The 18,648-nt window shown below is 37.8% G+C and overlaps 1 pseudogene; it reads left to right on the plus strand.

Moving 5' to 3' along the window:
- Positions 1 to 11,915: 11,915 nt before the first annotated feature.
- Positions 11,916 to 12,426, plus strand: LOC148164692 (large ribosomal subunit protein eL21 pseudogene; annotated as a pseudogene).
- The last annotated feature ends 6,222 nt before the right edge of the window (positions 12,427 to 18,648 follow it).

The following is an 18,648-nucleotide window of genomic DNA, read 5'->3' on the forward strand; positions in this document are numbered from 1 at the left end:
CTTTCAAAGGTCTCCTGTAGTCCAAAATTACAAATATATTCCCTTAGAATGCTTCCATAGTTTTGTTTTAGACACTTATGTTTTTAATGTATATTAATGTATTATTGTCATATAATTCTAATTCCTTTATTTTTATAGTATATTTTGAAATTTGATAGTGTAAATTCTGTCTTTTTCTTTCTGTTAATACATTTTTTAGTTAATTTTGCATCTTTTCTGAGAACTGGACTGTCAAGTTTCACTGAAAAAATCTTGTTAGGCTTTGAATCAGGATTATATTTATTTTGTAATTTATTTAGTGGAGAATGACTACCTTTACCATATTTTCTTTCCATTTAGAATAGGGTGTGTTTCTCTATTAAATTATATCTTCTTTTATGTCCTATAGTACAGTTTTTACTATAATATTGCAAATTTGCATGAGTTTTATTCCTAGATATTAATTCTCTCTCATTTTCAATTATGACTAGGGCTTATTTTCTTTATATTTTCTAATTTGTCATTGCTGATGTTTAGATACATATATACTTCAAGTTAGGAAAGCTTCTCCTTGTATTACATGCTTACCAAATAAAAAAATACCATTTAAATAAATGGATTTTTTGCATTCACTAAAATGGTTTTGTGGTTTTTTATTTAATCTTTTAGAAAATAATTACATTAAAGCATTTTATAGTGTCAAACCTTCCTTGCATTTCTGGTGTCAAGCAGCTTTTAGAACACTGCTATATTTAATCTATTAAATTTTTATTTTGAAGTTTTGCAGCTATACTTAAATGTGAAGTTGACCTATGGTTTTATTTTTTGTGCCATGTTTGTCTAGTTTAGGTATCAAGGTTATAAAATTATCTTAGAAGGATACAGGACGATTTCTCTATTTTCTTCCAAATGCTTTGAAAGCTAATTATCTCTAAAAATTTCCAAAAGTTCTAAAATCTCTACAGAATTATTCAGTGTGTATCTGAAATTTTAATTTAACTTGGCATCTTGTCCCTTTATTTGCTAGATTCAGCAACCACAGCTTAGAACAAACAATGCTGGGGTGCCTGGGTGGTCAGTCGGTTAAGCATCTGCCTTCGGCTCAGGTCATGATCTCAGGGTCCTGGGATCGAGCCCCACATTGGGCTCCCTGCTTAGTGGGGAGCCTGCTTCTCCCTCTCCCTCTTGCTTGTGCTCACTCTCTCTCTCTCAAATAAATAAATAAAATCTTTAAAAACAAAACAAAAAAACAATGCCTGGCACATAGTAAACACTCCGAATTGTGAGTGGCTCTATGATTTTATTGCTTTGAGATCTGAGAATTTTGCCTGTTGAGAGTTCTTTTGTGGACTGAAAAATGGTAAATTTTAATGAATGTTCCCCTGGATACAAAGTTCCCTATATATTTATTATTTATAAAACCAGTTTGGAAGTTGTGTTTCTAAATAGCTTTAATTATTTTTAGTTTAGTTGATCCATCAATTTATAAGGAAGATACATTATAATCTGTATTATGCATTTATTAATTTCACTTATATTTCTTTTTTTCTCCCTTTTTGTTTTACATATTTCTGCTGTTAAGAACCTGAAGTATAAAGAGTATACATTTTTATGTTGTTCCTTTCATCTTTGTACAACTCTTTTTCCTTTTTATGCTCTGTCTTGATTTCTATTTTGCCTGATATTGACATTTTTACATCTGCCCTTTTTGTTAGCAATTTTCTGATATATTTTTTCTCCATTATTTTTCTTCTCAAATATTTTTATATCATGTTGCCTTAGATAGGTCTTTTGTAAACATCATACATTTAGGTAAAGATTTTGTTTGTTTTTCCAAATTTCAAAATCTCTTTCAGTAGAAGTACATATCTCCTTTATATTGTGCTATAAAACTTGTGTGTCTGGACTTTTCTAGCCATAGTTTAAAAAAAAAGTTTATTGTTATTAAACTTTCCTATCATCTATACATTTTCCCTGCCTTCTATTATTTCAATATTTTTTCTAATGTGAATTATTTTGTTGGCATAAACTTATAGTTTCAGACATTTCTCCCCGTTAGAATTATTGTATTGTCTTTTTACATCTTTTTTTTTTTTTACCAAAGTCTTATCTCCATTTCATTTCTTCGTAATTAAGTTGTTTACTTCTGTCTCTTAACATTTTAAGGATTTTCAAATTCTCGTTTCTTTCTTGCATTTTTACAAGGGTTTCCAGGAGCTTGTCCTTTTTATGTATTCCGCTTAGCACTAGATGGTACATTTTAAATGGAAAATGGAAAATTCTTGTCTTTCTTCAGCATTCAGCATCCCCAACCCCTTTTCATTTTGACCTGTTTCCTCATATCAGTCCTTTGAGAAACTGTATTGGCTGAATGTTGGATCTTCTGAATTTCTCTTCCATACTTCTTTCCTTCCCACCCCCCGCACTCTGTCTCCTTGGGCCCCACTATAGGAGAATCCACTGCCTTATTAGTCTAGCTTTCTAGTTTACTTTCCAGGCATAATTATGTGGCTATTTAGTCCATCTCTCTTTTTAATTTTTTTAGTACTAACAGCCACATGTTTTTTATTTTCAAGATTTATAACTCAGCCTGTTATTTTTCATGGATAAGACAGCCTCTCATATCCTGCTGAAAATATTTATGATTCTTTATTTGTTGCTTCCTTTCATTATGGAATTTCTGTGATTTTTGATAGTATTCTTATGTGTGTATTTGAGAAGACCTGTCTGTGAAAGCTAATTTTGATGATCATTGCCTGCGTTTAGCGATTGTGTGTGTGTGTGTGTGTGTGTGTGTGTGTGTGTGCGCGTGCGCACGCATGTGCACATTTATTGCTTTAGCTGTGGACTAATACTCTCTCATGGCTTAGCACAAGAGAGGAGGGTGGCTGGAGTCACCCTGGCAGGCCGATTTGCACCTGTCTCAGCTTCCTCTCTTGGGCTTTCTATTCATGCCTCTCAGTTTGGAGCAGCACCTCTCTTAGCAGGCTCTCCCACACTGGAGGGTTGTGGTTTCTCCTGCTATCACTGGCTTGGTGTAGGCTAATCTTCATTCATCTTCTGGGGCTTGGACATATTACCACCAGGAGAAAAATCAGGCATTTTTTAATAAAAAGGATCCAGGAGAATGGCTATTGGTTAAAGACCCAATAAGGTGTCCCCTATAGAGCTACTTTAGTTTATCTAAACATTTCATTAATGTGACACTTATTTTACTTTCCTAAATGCAAAGTGCTATTTTTTCAAACCGGTAAAATGCACATGGTTTAAAATTCAAGAGTTGCAGAAGTGCATGGTGAAAATTATGCGTCCTCCTAACCTATTTCTCAGCCCCCTGGTTTTCCTCCCCTGATCAACCATCCCTACCAGTCTTTCAACACCTCATTTTTTTTGATCAGGGAGGATAAGTATTGCTATACTTGTCATTCAATTACACAACAATGGCTTTTCAACTCACTGGATATGCAAGTTTTTGTTCTTTGCTTTAGGTTTGTGAATTCCTAAATCACCTGAGATGTTTAGCATCTGGGTGACTAATACCTATGGACCCTGGAATACTGATTCCACAACTTGTAATAGCTAATAAGGTGCGCTTTCCTTTGTTGATTATAAAACCAGCCAACTTCTCCCTTGCTATTATTTCCTAGTGTACTATAAAGGAATGGGGTGAACGTTCCATGGGGGAGCCGAGAAATACCCCTCTTCCTCCCAAGTCCAGTCCAGTCTCCCCAGGTTATAGCACTAGGAGTAGGGCAACGGTTATGACCCCCCAGCCCACCCACCCCATCCATCACCCCCCTTAGACTCTTCCCTCTTCTACTTGACTTCTCTGCACTTCTGACCCTCAGAGGAGCCTGTAATACCTAGACTTTATCTGGCCCAGGATCTTCTCTGATTTAGATCTGCTCTTTAGACCAAATTGCAACTAGGCCAGCCTCCAAAGAGGAGAAAGTGTAACATTTTTTTTTTTACTGTGATTTACAATAAGAAATACATTTCATATCTTTCTCACACTTACACATTTGAGACAGAATGTTAACAATTCTTACCCCTATTAGCTGTGATGCAATATCATTTTTAAATATTATTTTTCATTTTAAAAATGTTATGATTGGGACACCTGGGTGGCTCAGTTGTCAAGCGTCTGTCTTCGGCTCAGGTCATGATCCCAGGGTCCTGGGATCAAGCCCCACATCAGGCTCCCTGCTCAGTGGGAAGCCTGCTTCTCTCTCTCTCCCACTCCCCCTGCTTGTGTTCCCTCTCTCGCTGTGTCTCTCTTTGTCAAATAAATAAATAAGATCTTTAAAAACAATGTTATGATCAACTCAAATGGATTTCATGATCCACTAAAGTGAGATTCCCTGAAATTTGAAAAATACTGCCTAATGGCAATAAGGAGATTGTCAAAGGCTTTCCTCCTAGAGCTATAAAAAAGAAATTTCTACCGTTTCATATAATTTGCCACAAGACAGATTTTTTTATAAAGTGACTCTTATTTTCATCTATTTTGATGCAGACCTATACTTTTCTGAACCAATGTTATTCTAATTGACAAATGTGGTCGCTGCTGGTGTACCCGCACTTAACAGCGTTTACTAATCCTGAACCAGGTCCATCTGGATGTGCCCTGGAGAGATCAGGGATCTCCCTGAATCATTCCCCTGTGCCTTGCTGTTCAGTGACAATTCTTCATCATTTTCCTTACGCTGGGATTTTTTTTTTTTTTTAAGTAATGCCCAGTGTGTAGCCCAACGTAGGACTTAAACTCACCACCCTGAGATCAAGCTCAGAGCCGAGATCAAGAGCTGGACATCCAACCAACTGAGCCACCCAGGCGCCCCTACACTCAGAATTTTTAAACTCACATTCATGTTCTCTCAACACTACACAGTTTTTGTTTTACCTTAAATTGGAATCTGTTTTATATATTTGTAAATAGGACCCTTAGTTCTCTCTCCACACCACACCCCACCCGCATCTATGAGCTGGGCTGCAATATTATGTTTTGCCAGTAGACATATTTAACACATGATGAAATCATTCAGAAAATTCTTTAAGTTTTAAATTTTGGTTTATTTTGTAAAAAATCTTCTTTACAATCACTGAGTTCTTTTAAAAAAATGAAGTTCATTTAGAGAGCTTTGGCATGTAGCTGTTTAAAAAATATTTAATTTTCAACTACAAACTTTTAAAAATCAGGGCTTTCCAAAGTTATTAGCACTTACAGTGTATCTCTGTCCAGTGGAACAGATGTTGCCTGTATCTACAAATATTTCAAAAACAGATTGAAGGCATGCAATATGCAATTCCTTTTGGCACGATTCGCGTACATTTTGCCAGAAAACATTTGAACAGATTTTAAATCTTTCTGCTCATTATCTTTGAAAAATATACAAACTCACACACATTTTTGCAAGGTGTCTGTTATGAGTTACATGCTGTGAAGAGTACCTCTTAAACAATATGCCTCTCAACATCAAAAGCTTAACTATATAAAGCTTGGAAAGATGAGGAAAAGGTCATGTGTATAGTAATTGTTAATAGCAACATCAGACAAGTATGTCTTAATAAAAAATATTTAGCCTGATAGGTGCATAAAATTAAACTGCTTGAGCAGAATTAGCAGCACCTATACTGTACCGCATTTCAAAGAGGCAGTACTTTATTCAGGAATCAAAGCCACGAACATTCCTTATTTTTCATGTCTTATCATCTAATTATGTTTCGGAGTCCTGTTAAATTCTATCTTTTGACATTTCTCAAAGCTCCCAGCTCTCGTCTCTTTAAACTGTTTATTCTACCTGGAGTATTCCCCCCCCCCCCCCCGCCCCATCTCCATTTAGAGTGTGTGGAGTTTGGGGAAATTTCATGGAGTTCAGCGTGAGGAAGGGATAGGGTACAACATTTGAGGGTCTGCGAGGAGAGAAGCCTGGGGAGGGGGACAGGAGCCAGATACCTGGGGAGATTTCTATACAACGCTAATTTTGGGAGTTTGCAATTAGCACTGGAGATTTGATAAAAAACAATGGAGGATTTTAATCAAGGAGATGAATGACAGGATTAGAAGTACATTTTATATAATCGAACCCAGATACATCATGTAAAATGAATTTAAAAGAGCAAAGCTGGAAGCATAAAAGCCAGTTAGGAGTTTGCTACAATAGCTGAGGCATGGAATGTTTCCAATTAGAATCCGTGAACCCACCGTGCCTCACATTCCTACCATTTGTGGTTACTGCTCCTAATTTACAGCTTTCCACTGTGTGTTTTCTGTATTCTCATCGTCATGCTGAAAAGGTTTCTCTCCTCTGTCCCCTGCCTCCCAGACCTTCCACGCTGTCCTCTGTGATGCCGATCTTATGCAATCTACCTCTCCCACATCTTGACCTTCTGCAGCAACTGTGGATCCCATTCCCTGGCTTTCACTGAAAACTGGCTTTTCCAGCATCTGTCTTAAGTGAGTGCCACCCATTTCCCACACCGAGCTAGTGTCAAAATTCTTATGCCTCCGTGCCATTCCAGACCTTTATGACTCCTTGTCTCACTCCCTCTTGGGGCTTCATGATGCTTTTGCAGTATCACCTTCCATGCTTTTTTTGCTCTCGTAAGCTCCTCAGTCACTACTTTTCCTTCATCACATGTTTTGGTACCTGACGCATCTTTCTTTCTACCCCATTCCTGCCATTCTCCAGAGTAGCTTCGGTGATCATTGGGTCTCCCAGCAAACAGCTTAGCTTCTCATTAGCTTGGCTTTTCTTATACCAACAATCTTCACATCCGCTCCATTTCAGAGCACCACTGCCACGCCTCCAGCCCAGACTGTTCTTCTCAGATGATGCCACTTTTCTGAAATATTCACAGCTGCTCTTGGGCCACAAACTCTTATCCTTCTAGTTCTTCCCATCAGTGTTTCCACAATCTCACTGGGATCTATAACTTCTCGCTCCCTTTATTTTTATCCACGGTTCCCTCCTATGTCCACTTCCTTTTCTATCCAAGCTCCAACCCCTTTTCTATCCAAGCTTTAAACCCTTTTTTTGCCATTTCTCTCAACTCTGGCCACTTTCGCTTCCCCTGCTTCCACCAGCAAAACCAAAGTGTAAGCCCCTTTCCTTGCCCACTCTCTCCATTCTCCATCCCGGACTACTAAGAACTACTGGCGAAAATTAGCACAGACAGACTGATGGCCTGACAAATTAACAGTTTCAGTAATAACTGGGTCCTGAAATCTGCCTGGAAAATTCCCTGACTTTCTCTAATTGGTTCCCTTTTTCACTTTCCACAGATCCTTTTCAAATTTTCTTTCTCCTGAAACCTTTGATCTCTCTCTGTCTCACTCTTCAGTTAGAGCAGATAATTTCGAGAGAAAATAGACAATACTAGATGGAACTTTCCTCAGACTCCTCCGGCTGCATTTGCAAACCTCCCAACTCCTGCCCCCTTCTCTTGCCTCCTTTCCCTCCGTGGCGGTGGAGCAGAAGTTCATCCTCCTAATCAAGGACCTCCCTGCTCCTGTACTAGAGCCATCTGCTCCCACCTCATCCTTGCCTTTTTGATTGGCTGGCCATCTTTTCTCTTCAGTATCTACAAGCACCCTCAGTGCAAGATGTCTTCCCATCAGCATGTCCATGGTCAAGTCTTCACCATTGTACCAACCACCAGCCAAACTTCTTCCCCCATCCATCTTTCTCTATCATCCTTTCTCTTTTCACAATGACTATAAAGACTGTCTTCCTTTTTCTCACCTTCTATTCATTCCTCAGCCTAGTTGTAATCTGGCTTTTGTTTCTAGAATACCCATGACTCTATGCTTGTTAAAATCATTTGATGCTCAATAAGCCCCTCTTTTACTTCTGTCACCGCATTTTACACTGTTGTCTAGTTTTTCTTCTTGAGATGCTCCTTCCCTCCCTTCCTCTCCCCATGTTGGCAAATGTGACATTACACTCTCTGATCTTCCCCCTAACTCTCTGGTTGTTGCTTCTCAGAGTCCTTCATGAGCAATTTTTCTCTGTTTTCCTATTAAAAGGTGTCAGGTCATTCGAGTTTATCTTCAAACTTATAACAACTTCAGCAATAGTAATAATAGCCAATATTCATCAAATTTGTACTTGTATTAAATGCTTTTTTATAGATGATATTTTATTCTTTACAAAACCCTATAAGGGAGATACTATATTAATAGCTTCCCTTACAGAGAAGTTAAAGAGCCTAAGCATGGTCCTAGGGCTAGCAGGTAGCAAAAGCAAGATGCCAAGATAACCAGAGCAAAACCAAGTTACCCGAATCTGATGGAATGGAGACTGTCCCTTAATCATTGGTTCTGTGTCCTTACCCGTGGCGATCTCACCCACTTGCATGTATTCCCTGCCAGATTCTCACAGTTCTCAAGTTCAGTGTTCCTTCCCAAATACGGTTCCGGAAGACCAGGCCCTTATATCGCACTGCCTCCTACTGCTTTGCACAAGTAACTCAAAACCCACATTTCTCAAACTAAACTCGCCATTGCATCACTCCCTGCCCTTGCAAAATTGCTCTTGTTTGTCTCATTTTGGTCAGTGGAGCTACAGTTGACTTGGTCTGCCAGGTCAGAACCTTGCTTTCATCCTTGACTCCCCACAGTCCTTCCCTCCTCTCTCCAGCTAATGACCAGGTTTTCTTACTTTGGCTTGTGTGAAATTTCTGGTATCTTATTGCCTTCATTTTCACTGTCTGGAGTATTAAAGCTAGTAGGGGCTCCTTGCTTCCAGTGTCTCTGCCTTTCTAATCTGTTCTTCACAATGCAGCTTAATTCAGTTTCCTAAAGTGCAAATTTGATCCTATCAGCTCCCATCTTTAAAACCTTCAGTGCCAGAGGGCGGTGGGCGGAGGGATGGGTGAAATAGGTGAAGGGGATTAAGAGTGCACTTACCGTAATGAGCACTGAGAAATGTATAGAATCGTTGAATCATGATATTGTACACCTGAATCGAATATAACACTATGTTAATTAAATTTCAAGAAAAAAATACTAAAAATTAAAAATAAAATGTCTGATAGAATTTTCTAGTGAAACAAACAAACGAACAAAAATCCTGAGTGGCTTGTCACTGATCTCTAAACTCCTTAGGACGTCATTAAAGGCCTTATGACCTGCCTTCAGCTTACTCTTGTGGTCTAACTTTCTATAATTACCTACTGCATGTTCTATAATCCAGCCATGTTGAATTATTATCATTTCCTTAAATGTGCTGAAATATAATATTCCTTCTCTTGATTCTGACCTTCTGCAGATAATGAAGTCATCTTACCTACATCTAAAATGTAAATCATTCTCATAAGAGTTACTTTTCAACTTCTGTAACATCTGTTCTGGGAAGTGGTTTCTAATAACCCAAGCCGGAGCAAGTGGCCCTGTGATGTCTGTCCATGGAATACTGTGCTTACCTCTACTTCAGCACATACCACAGTGTGTTGTGAGTGTCCATTTATGGTTTGCTCCAGTAAGACACATACACAGTCTGATGGCCGGGGTGGTATTTACCTTTGAACTTACAGTGTAGGGACTACGTCTAGCATATATCAAATGATCAACAAATATTTACTGCATTGATGAATTAATGACTTTCTACAAGTGTCATGCTAAAAAATGGAAGCCATCTGTTGTACTTGGCAACTGATAATCTCTGCCAGAAAAGCTTCATTAGGGTTGAGCAGGTTAGCAATGAATGAGAAATAAGGAAATGGTTAGACTTCTCACTTGAGAAGCTTAGCTATTAGTTTCATTCATAAGAGCAATGGTAAATAAATAACTAACCCACAGCAATAACCTTGTAAGAGTCATGTAGGACTTACAGGAAGAAAGTTTAAACGCTTGACTGGAGGGTATAAAAGAAGATGAACACATGGCGAGACATACCAGATTTCTGGCTAGGAAAACAATAATGTAAGATAAAATTATTTTCCTAAATAAACTTATAGTTTCAATGCAATGTAACACAAATATTCCATTGAGTTTTTTTTTATTATGAAATGGTTCGTATTTGTGGGGAAAAACTCAAACCAGGTCTCTCATTCCCTTAAATTCTGAGTGTGTGTGTGTGTGTGTGTGTGTATATATGTGTGTAAGTCCTCACATATGAATATATATTTATACACACACACACATATATATGATAGTCTTTTTTTTTAACACATATGGACTCTCTCTTTATGTACCCTCCAACAACTATTTTATTTAACTTAGCAGCATAACTTGGATATCTTTCTACATCAATACATATGGATCTACCTTATACATTTTTAAACTTCTAAAATTGAAATTTATCATACATACAAAAGAGCACAGAAATCATCCCTTCCTCATGTCCCTTCCCAATCATAATTCCCTAAAAGGTAAACACTACTGTGATTTTTTTTCAGCACAGATTAATGTTACCCATTCCTGAGCTTTATATAAATGGAATCACGCAGTATGCTATTGTGTCTGGTCTCATACTCAATATTTAGGAGTTATTCAGTAGTTTGGCTTTTCATTGCCATATTACATTACATTATAATACAATTTACACATTCCTCCCTTAGTGGATATTTGCAGTGTTCCCAGGCAGAATATTATGAATAGAGATGCTGGGAACATTCTTGTACATCTTTTTATGAACATATGTACATATAATCTGTTGGATATACACCTAGAAGTGGAAGAGCTAGGTGATAGGGTATTCATATATTGAGTTTTCGTAGACACTGCCAAAGAGTTTTTCAAAATAATTATAGCAGTTTATGCTCCCATAGCAGTGTGTGTACCATATTCTTTTTAAAGACCTAGAGTATCACATTGTGTAAATATACCCTAAGTGTATTTAACCTTGGTTGTTTTCAGTTTTTTTACTGGCACAGTTTTTAAATAAACATTTTATATAGGTATTTTTGTTTACTCACATGAGTGTTTCTTTAAGCATGTCAGTAAGATAAATTTTTTTAAAAAACTGACAAAATAATTTTAAAGTTCCCTTGAAAAAATTAGTTTTTCCAAAACAAAATTAGGGAACAATATTTTATAAAACCTGAGTGGAATGAAAATGTTTTCTAAAAGCTGCAATCATTGAAACTGTAGCCCCGGTACAGAAAAGAACACATACATTAGTGACTAGGAGTGATAGCCATCAGTTAGGTTCCAAGCAGGAAAAGCAAAATTAAACTGAATATTTAAAGCAGAGGAAACTTGATGCAGGCACTGGGTTACACTGGTGATAAAAGGGACTGAGAAGCCACCCAAAGATGAACAACACAGCTGCCACGGCCACACCCCTAGGCTGGAGGGACACGCAAGAAGGGGGCCAGAGCTCCTAGAGCTCAGCGCTGGGTCAATGAGGGAAACCAGGTAAAATGACGGGGCACCTGTCCAAGCAGGGGCAGAGAAATGCAATCTCTGCTCAAGGTGTCACTGAAGCAGGAAGAGGGGAGAAATACCTTGACTCCTCTTTTCCTCTTATCAGGGCTTCCCCCCAGATGCGCTGATGGCAAGTTACTAAGGAGTGTGGGAAAAAGCCTGGGAAGGTCAGCTTGCTGGAGAGAACGGAGCAGAGCGGCAGAAGGACAAGAAGGCCACCAGGATGGCATAATAGAATAAATAATAAAGATGACATCACATATCAGAGTAGACAGGAATGATGGTTTAATAAACGCTATGGACATCATTGCTGCCCTATTATGAAAAGATCAAGTTAAATTGGATTTTCACCTCATACTGTAGCCCCACATAAATTACAAGGAGGTGTAGAGTTAAATGTAAACAAGTGAAGTCTCTATGAAAAAGAAAAATTGTGTATATTTTCAGGAATGGGGATGATTTAAGTGCATAAAAGCGACAGAATAAATCTAAGACTTTGATCATTTAAATTTAAAATAATACCATATTCCTTTCGGCTGGAACCGCCATCTTCCAGTAATTCGCCAAAATGACCAACACAAAGGGAAAGAGGAGAGGTACCTGCTATATGTTCTCTAGACCTTTTAGAAAACATGGAGTTGTTCCTTTGGCCACATACATGCGAATCTATAAGAAAGGTGATATTGTGGACATCAAGGGAATGGGCACTGTTCAAAAAGGAATGCCCCACAAATGTTACCAGGGCAAAACTGGAAGAGTCTACAATGTTACTCAGCATGCTGTTGGCATTGTTGTAAACAACCAAGTTAAGGGCAAGATTCTTGCCAAGAGAATAAATGTATGCATTGAGCATATTAAACACTCAAAGAGCCCAGACAGCTTCCTGAAGCGTGTGAAGGAAAATGATCAGAAAAAGAAGGAAGCCAAAGAGAAAGGTACTTGGGTTCAACTGAAGCGCCAGCCGGCCCCACCCAGAGAAGCACACTGTGTGAGAAATAATGGAAAGGAGCCTGAACTGCTGGAACCCATTCCCTATGAATTCATGGCATGATAAATGTAAAGAAAATAAAAGACCTCAAGACTAAAAAAAAATAAAAAATTAAATAATTAAATAATACCATAAATAAAATTAAAAGGCATATAACAAAGTAGGAAAATTATTGGTACGTATATGAAAAAGAGTTAATACTTGCAGTCTCATAAATAAGTAGAAGTGTGGGCAAAGTACAGCAACAGATATTTCATAAAAGAAGACAAAATGACTGGTAAACATAGATAAAATAATACTTAAATTCCAATAATTGAAGTCATACAAATTTAAGTAAAAATATATTTATCTGTCCTTTCAAGTGACAAATATTATAAAATATTGTTAATCCCACAGTGTGGGGAAAAAATGTAGGCTACAGCAATAAGTCGACTAACTTGTCACCATTAAAATTATTTTTCAAGAAATATTTGACAAAGATAATGTTCTTTTTTTAAATAATATTCTTGATATAATAAGGTGAAAACATTAGGATTTAAACAGTATTTTAAATTAAAATTTTGTTACAAAATAAAAAAATCCACACATATAAATGTACAAAATAAAATATAGAAGGAATACACCAATATGGTAAAGAATTAACTGAAGGGTGCCTGGGTGGCTCCGTCATTAAGTGTCTGCCTTTGGCTCAGGTCATGATCCCAGGGTCCTGGGATCGAGCCCCGCATCGGGCTCCCTGCCCAGCAGGAAGCCTGCTTCTCCCTCTCCCACTGCCCCCCCTGCTTGTGTTCCCTCTCTCGCTGTGTCTCTCTCTGTCAAATAAATTAATAAAATCTTAAAAAAAAAAAGAATTAACTGAAATGGTAATTTCTGGACTATGGGATTGAAGTAACTTTTATTTAATTACACATTTCTGCATTTTTCAAATATTCCACTGTGAGCCTTTATAATCTAAAAAAAGCAATGATCATACATATCCATACAAGTCAAAAGATGGTGAAGAATGCATTATTTGCCGAGAGAGAGATTTACACAAATTTGCAGACTGAAAGGAAAGAGCCAGGGGAGATGAACCACTTGAAGGTGAAAGGCCTCAAAATTGCTGAAGGAAGGTCTTGGAGGAGACTGGCTGAGCTCTGGAGCATGGTTGGGGAAATCAGGCTTGGATAAGAACTTGTGAGGAAAAAAAGCCTGAGGAAGCGCCCACGAGAACCAGACCCTGAGGGAGTTCATGCTCTGTGATCCTGGTTTTCTCCCTGCTGAGACTAAAGAGCAACGGTTGAATAGTACATTTACAGAGACTGTTGGAGGTTCTGGATGTGTGCTGAAGAGAATAACTGAGAAGTCATTGCTGAGGAAAATCAAAGGATTAACAGGTTGTCCTGAAGGTCTCTTGGAGGTGAGACATCTTAACTTTGTAATGGTGGCATAATTTTTTACAATTATGTGAGGTTTTCGATCAAGAATACATATTTTTTGGAATAGAAGCTTTGGAACTTCAGAATGTTCTCCAGCTGAGAATTTGCAGGGTGAACAGAGGTAACAGACAGGAAGGTTAGGAGATTGAAGGAACCCAAAACTGAAGTCTGCACGGGATCTATGCTGATCGGGAAAGGAAGGAGACTTGGAGCGGGGGTGGGGGACAGGAAGAGCAGGTGTTTGGAAGCGCATTACTGCAGTGGGCGAAAGAGAAGTGAGGATATATTATCTGCCTTTACTGAGCTCTCAAAACCTTTGCATTTGAATCTAACTTTTGGCATTTACCACACTCTGCCTTGCGTTTAGTTGATTGTACTTTTCTTTCTTTCTTTCTTTCTTTCTTTTTTTTAACTACAGCCCACTCTTGTATGTGGCTATGTGTTCCCAAGGCACCTACCCAAGTGCTCTGCACTTGGCAGTTGTTCAAGGACTGTTGTTGGAAGAGTGAAGGCAACCAAATATGTTAATTTTTGGCATCCTGGCAAGTGCTTTGGTTAAATTTAGAACTACTCTTTTGAAGACGGTGCAGTCAAAAGTATTAATTAAATTGGCACCACTGCTTGCCAGCAACATCAATATGGCTCACCTTGGGAAGATGCCAGTTGAAGGTGTTACTGAGACTCTAGCAAGCTCAGGGCATCACATTTAATTGCACTTCAGAAGGCACCATCTTTTTAAGCCTCAAACTAATGGTGAGATGACCTGTTTCGCATGCAGGAAGAGTTTGCTCTGGATTTACTGTCTTGTAGTCGCAGGAACGATAACTGTGGCTGTTCTTTGCCCCAATAGTACCTACTCAGGAGGATGGCAGGGAACCTTTGGCTTCTCCCTAAAAGCTTGGTTTCAGAGAGTGAGTTTTCCTGATGCTACACCTCCATGGCGTACTCTTCTTATGGTATACTCTTTAAGGCCTTTCCTATCAAGTTTCCATAATTTAAACAGAAACTCACAAGATTCCAAGTCTTTGGTAGGAAGAGTAAAGATGAGGAATATATCACTCTCTGATGGTGGTGAGGCTTGGGGTTTGGGAGGGAGGAAGGAAGAATTACAATTCTTCCTTTTGGGAATCTTAACTGTAGTTCTACATACCCACGCATGCACGCTCACACACACACATACACACGTCCCTAAACACACTCAAGTATACTCAGTCGCTTGCTCAGTTACTCGCTCACTCACTCACACAAACCTTTCTGGTCTTATTTTCAGCTGGATGTTAAAATCCCGACTCTGATATTTAACTCTTAGTGTTTTCAAGGCTCTTTCTTATATATTCATGAATCTAGTAGACCTCATCCCAGTGAACATTCTTAATTACAGTCAATTGCCCCAAATTGGCTTTCCTGAATTTAAATGCATTTGCCATTTCATTTTTCAAGATGAATTTGATTGAACGTCTTGTAGTGATTGATGCAAGCTCATTCAGAGTATGTGAATAATAAATTTATTGCTCTCTGGAAATAAGTAATAGATCAAAAAAATCTCTTTGGTTTAATATTTTACTGTTAAAGATTAAACAGTTCTTCTAAATAACTTAGCAACCCTTTCAAACTCAAATTGTTTAGCTCTATGTTTAAAGAAACTATTGAAATCATTTCAGTCCCCTCGGGTGCAGTTGTGCAATTTGGATTTAGCTGGTCTGCAGATTGTACTCATCTATGTTAATGTTTCTGTAATGAGAATGATCCAACTGTGTCATAACCTTTTGGGTCTTAACCTCCTTCATTTACATAACATTTTACTTCTCATTCACACTACCCTTGCCATTTTAGGATGAATACATCAAACTCCTTCCTTTTTCTCCCACGACCTGATTTTGTTGCTAAAAAAAAAAAAAAAATCAATTAGTTTGTCTTACATATGAGAAAAACATGTCGTTCATAATAGATTTTTTGACATTTAAAAGGTGTTAGGTGTTTAACGAAAAGAAATGAGTCGAAGGATTTTAGCGCTACTATCATGATTTTAAGAGAAAAACAGTAAATTACTTTTACCCTTAAAAATACATTAAATTTGAAAATATTTAAAAATACAGACTGTCAAAGAATTGACTTACATGTATATTTAGTGTCTTGCTTCAAATAGAATATGTTAAAATTTAGAATAGTGCTACTATCTGATATCTTAAAAATATATGTGTTAAATGCATATATGCATTAGGGTTTTCTATATTTAACATTATGCCCATTTATATACATTTACACACACATATTCACAAGTGTTGATGTTTAATAACACAAAATATTATAAAAGTTGGACTTGCTCAACTAAAAATGTAATTAAGAGATAACTGTGTTTCAAAAATTAATGACAGAATTTGTTTAAATAGCAAAGAGGACACATACGGAATGATTTATTTTAAAAATCCTATTCACATGCAAGTTTTTAAAAAATATTATTAACTTGAGGCACCTGAATGGCTCAGTCATTAAGCATCTGCCTTCGGCTCAGGTCATGATCTCAGGGTCCTGGGATCAAGCCCCACATCGGGCTCTCTGACCAGAGGGAGGCCTGCTTCTCCCCTTCCCACTCCCCCTGCTTGTGTTCCCTTTCTCACTGTCTCTCTCTGTCAAATAAATAAACAAAATCTTCAAAAAACAAACAAAAAAACATTATTAACTCTTGTATTTGTGATACTCTGAAGAAGAAAGACCAGGTGTGTAATAGGAAAACCAGATGTAATCTGCGGTACCAAGGAGGGCTTCCCCCAGGAAATGTCACTGGAGCTGAGTTCTATGGGTGAATAGAAACTGAAAGACTAAGGGTCTGGGGAGGAGTAATCTTTTTATGTAAACCTGACCCATAAGCCCCTCACGCGTTCCAAACACCTGTAATAACTTTTCTCAAATCTTCAGCATCCCATGCACACTATGCATCATCTGGCTCTGCTTCTGCCACATCTTCCCCGGCAGCACTCATCATACTTGTAATTGTTGTGTAGAGGCTATGTTACTAGAGGATGAACGTGGACGTTGTATCGTCAGAACCAGGGGCCAGGCAAATATTTGATGAATAAATGAGGGTGCATAAAACCTTAAATCTTTAAATTTGAAAGATAATGTGTTTTATTAGTCATTATAAGAATTGTAGTTACCACTTAACTAAGCACATGTGTTAAGCACAGTCCAAGATAACAAATGTGATAGATATTGACTCCCAATAGTGATTTAAAAAAAAGAAGAAGAAGAAAAGGAAGTTTGGGACTTTAGTAAATTGCCCACAGTCAGGCTGTGATCTGCTCTATGATGTTTAAGAAAGAATCACTAAATTGTCTCAGGAGAGAGGAAACACTACTTTTTGATGGCAGTGTTGATGCAGTTCACCCTAAATTTTAAGACTTTTATATAAGTTTTGTTTAAGATTAAAATTTTTATATATTATTAAATTTATTCTCATTTTAAAGAACTCAATTCATAGACTGTCAGACATGTACTATATATAAATGAGCAAAATAGGTGATGATAATGTATGGTTTATGCACATATAGTTATGGGCAAGGTTACAATTTGAGTTAGAAAAGCAGGTTGGTGAAAAGTATATATGTTATAGTAGAGGCAGCCATAAAGTCCTAAGGGCCACAGAATTATGTATATTTATCAAATACTTAAGGAGTGAATAATAGGTCCCACATGTTGTTCTAGGCACTGGGCATAAAGTGGAGAATGAGAGAAATGGGATCCTTGGTCTCATGAAAAATACACTCTAGAGATGAGACATTAAATTTAATTGGGGAGGCCTAATTAGGCAGGGTTTACTAGAATGAATGATATTTTAATTGAATCTTAAAAGATGAGTAAATAGTGTCATGGATTGATGGGGAATGTATTAGTCAGGATTAGATTAATCCTTGAGTAGTTGAAAACCCAAAATAACATTGGTCCAACAAGTTAAGAAATTATCTCTCTCTCCAGGAAGAGAGACCTGGACATAATTAGTCTGGTGTTAGTATTGTGCTCCAGGGAGAGGAATCCAGGGTGTTCCCTCCATGCTGTTTTCCCACCCAACTTCTGCATGTCACTTCCAACTCAGGCTCTAAGAGGGCTGCTTGATTTCCAGTTGTCATATCTGCATTCCAGCCAGCAGGAAGGCAGGAGGTGGTTGGGAAGAAGGGCATAACCCCTTCATTTCCAGACACTTAATGGTAGTTGCATACACTGATTCTATCTACTCCCAGAATCAACCACAAGAGAGGTGGAGAGGTGGAAAAATGATGTGTCTTGCTAAAAACCGAGGATTTTATTACTGAGGAAGAAGTGGAGAATGAATACTGGGGGTATATGGTAGTATCACAAGAAAAAAGGCAAAGCATAGTGGTATAACAACAAAAGACTCAGAAAAATAACTTGGAAAATTATGTGTGTGGCACAGCTTGAATTTTTTTTTAAAGATTTTTTTAAAATTATTTATTTAACAGAGATAGAGAGACAGCACGAGTAGGCAGAGCAGCAGACAGAGGGAGAGGGAGAAGCAGGCTCTCCGCCGAGCAGGGAGCCTGATGCGGGGCTCGATCCCAGGACCCTGGGATCATGACCTGAGCCAAAGGCAGCCGCTTAACTGACTGAGCCACCCAGGCACCCCCAGCTTGGATTTTGTGTATGAAACAATATAGAAGGGAGTAAGACTATAAAGCTAGGTTCATGAAAGCATGAATGTGCCATACTCAGAAACATTATCATGGAGGAATGTATAATAATTTAAAGGTCTTTTTTCTATATTGTATATCTTATAATTTACAAAAGCATTTTTCATATATAATCTCATTTAATATTCACAATAATCCTATGGAATAGCTATTATTCTTATTTAACAAATTAAACAACCAAGATCCAGA

Source organism: Eumetopias jubatus, unplaced genomic scaffold, assembly GCF_037043125.1.
Source record: "Eumetopias jubatus isolate StellerSeaLion01/CBP00866 unplaced genomic scaffold, mEumJub1_p1.0 scaffold_3, whole genome shotgun sequence".
In the NCBI taxonomy this organism is placed as follows: Eukaryota; Metazoa; Chordata; class Mammalia; order Carnivora; family Otariidae; genus Eumetopias; species Eumetopias jubatus.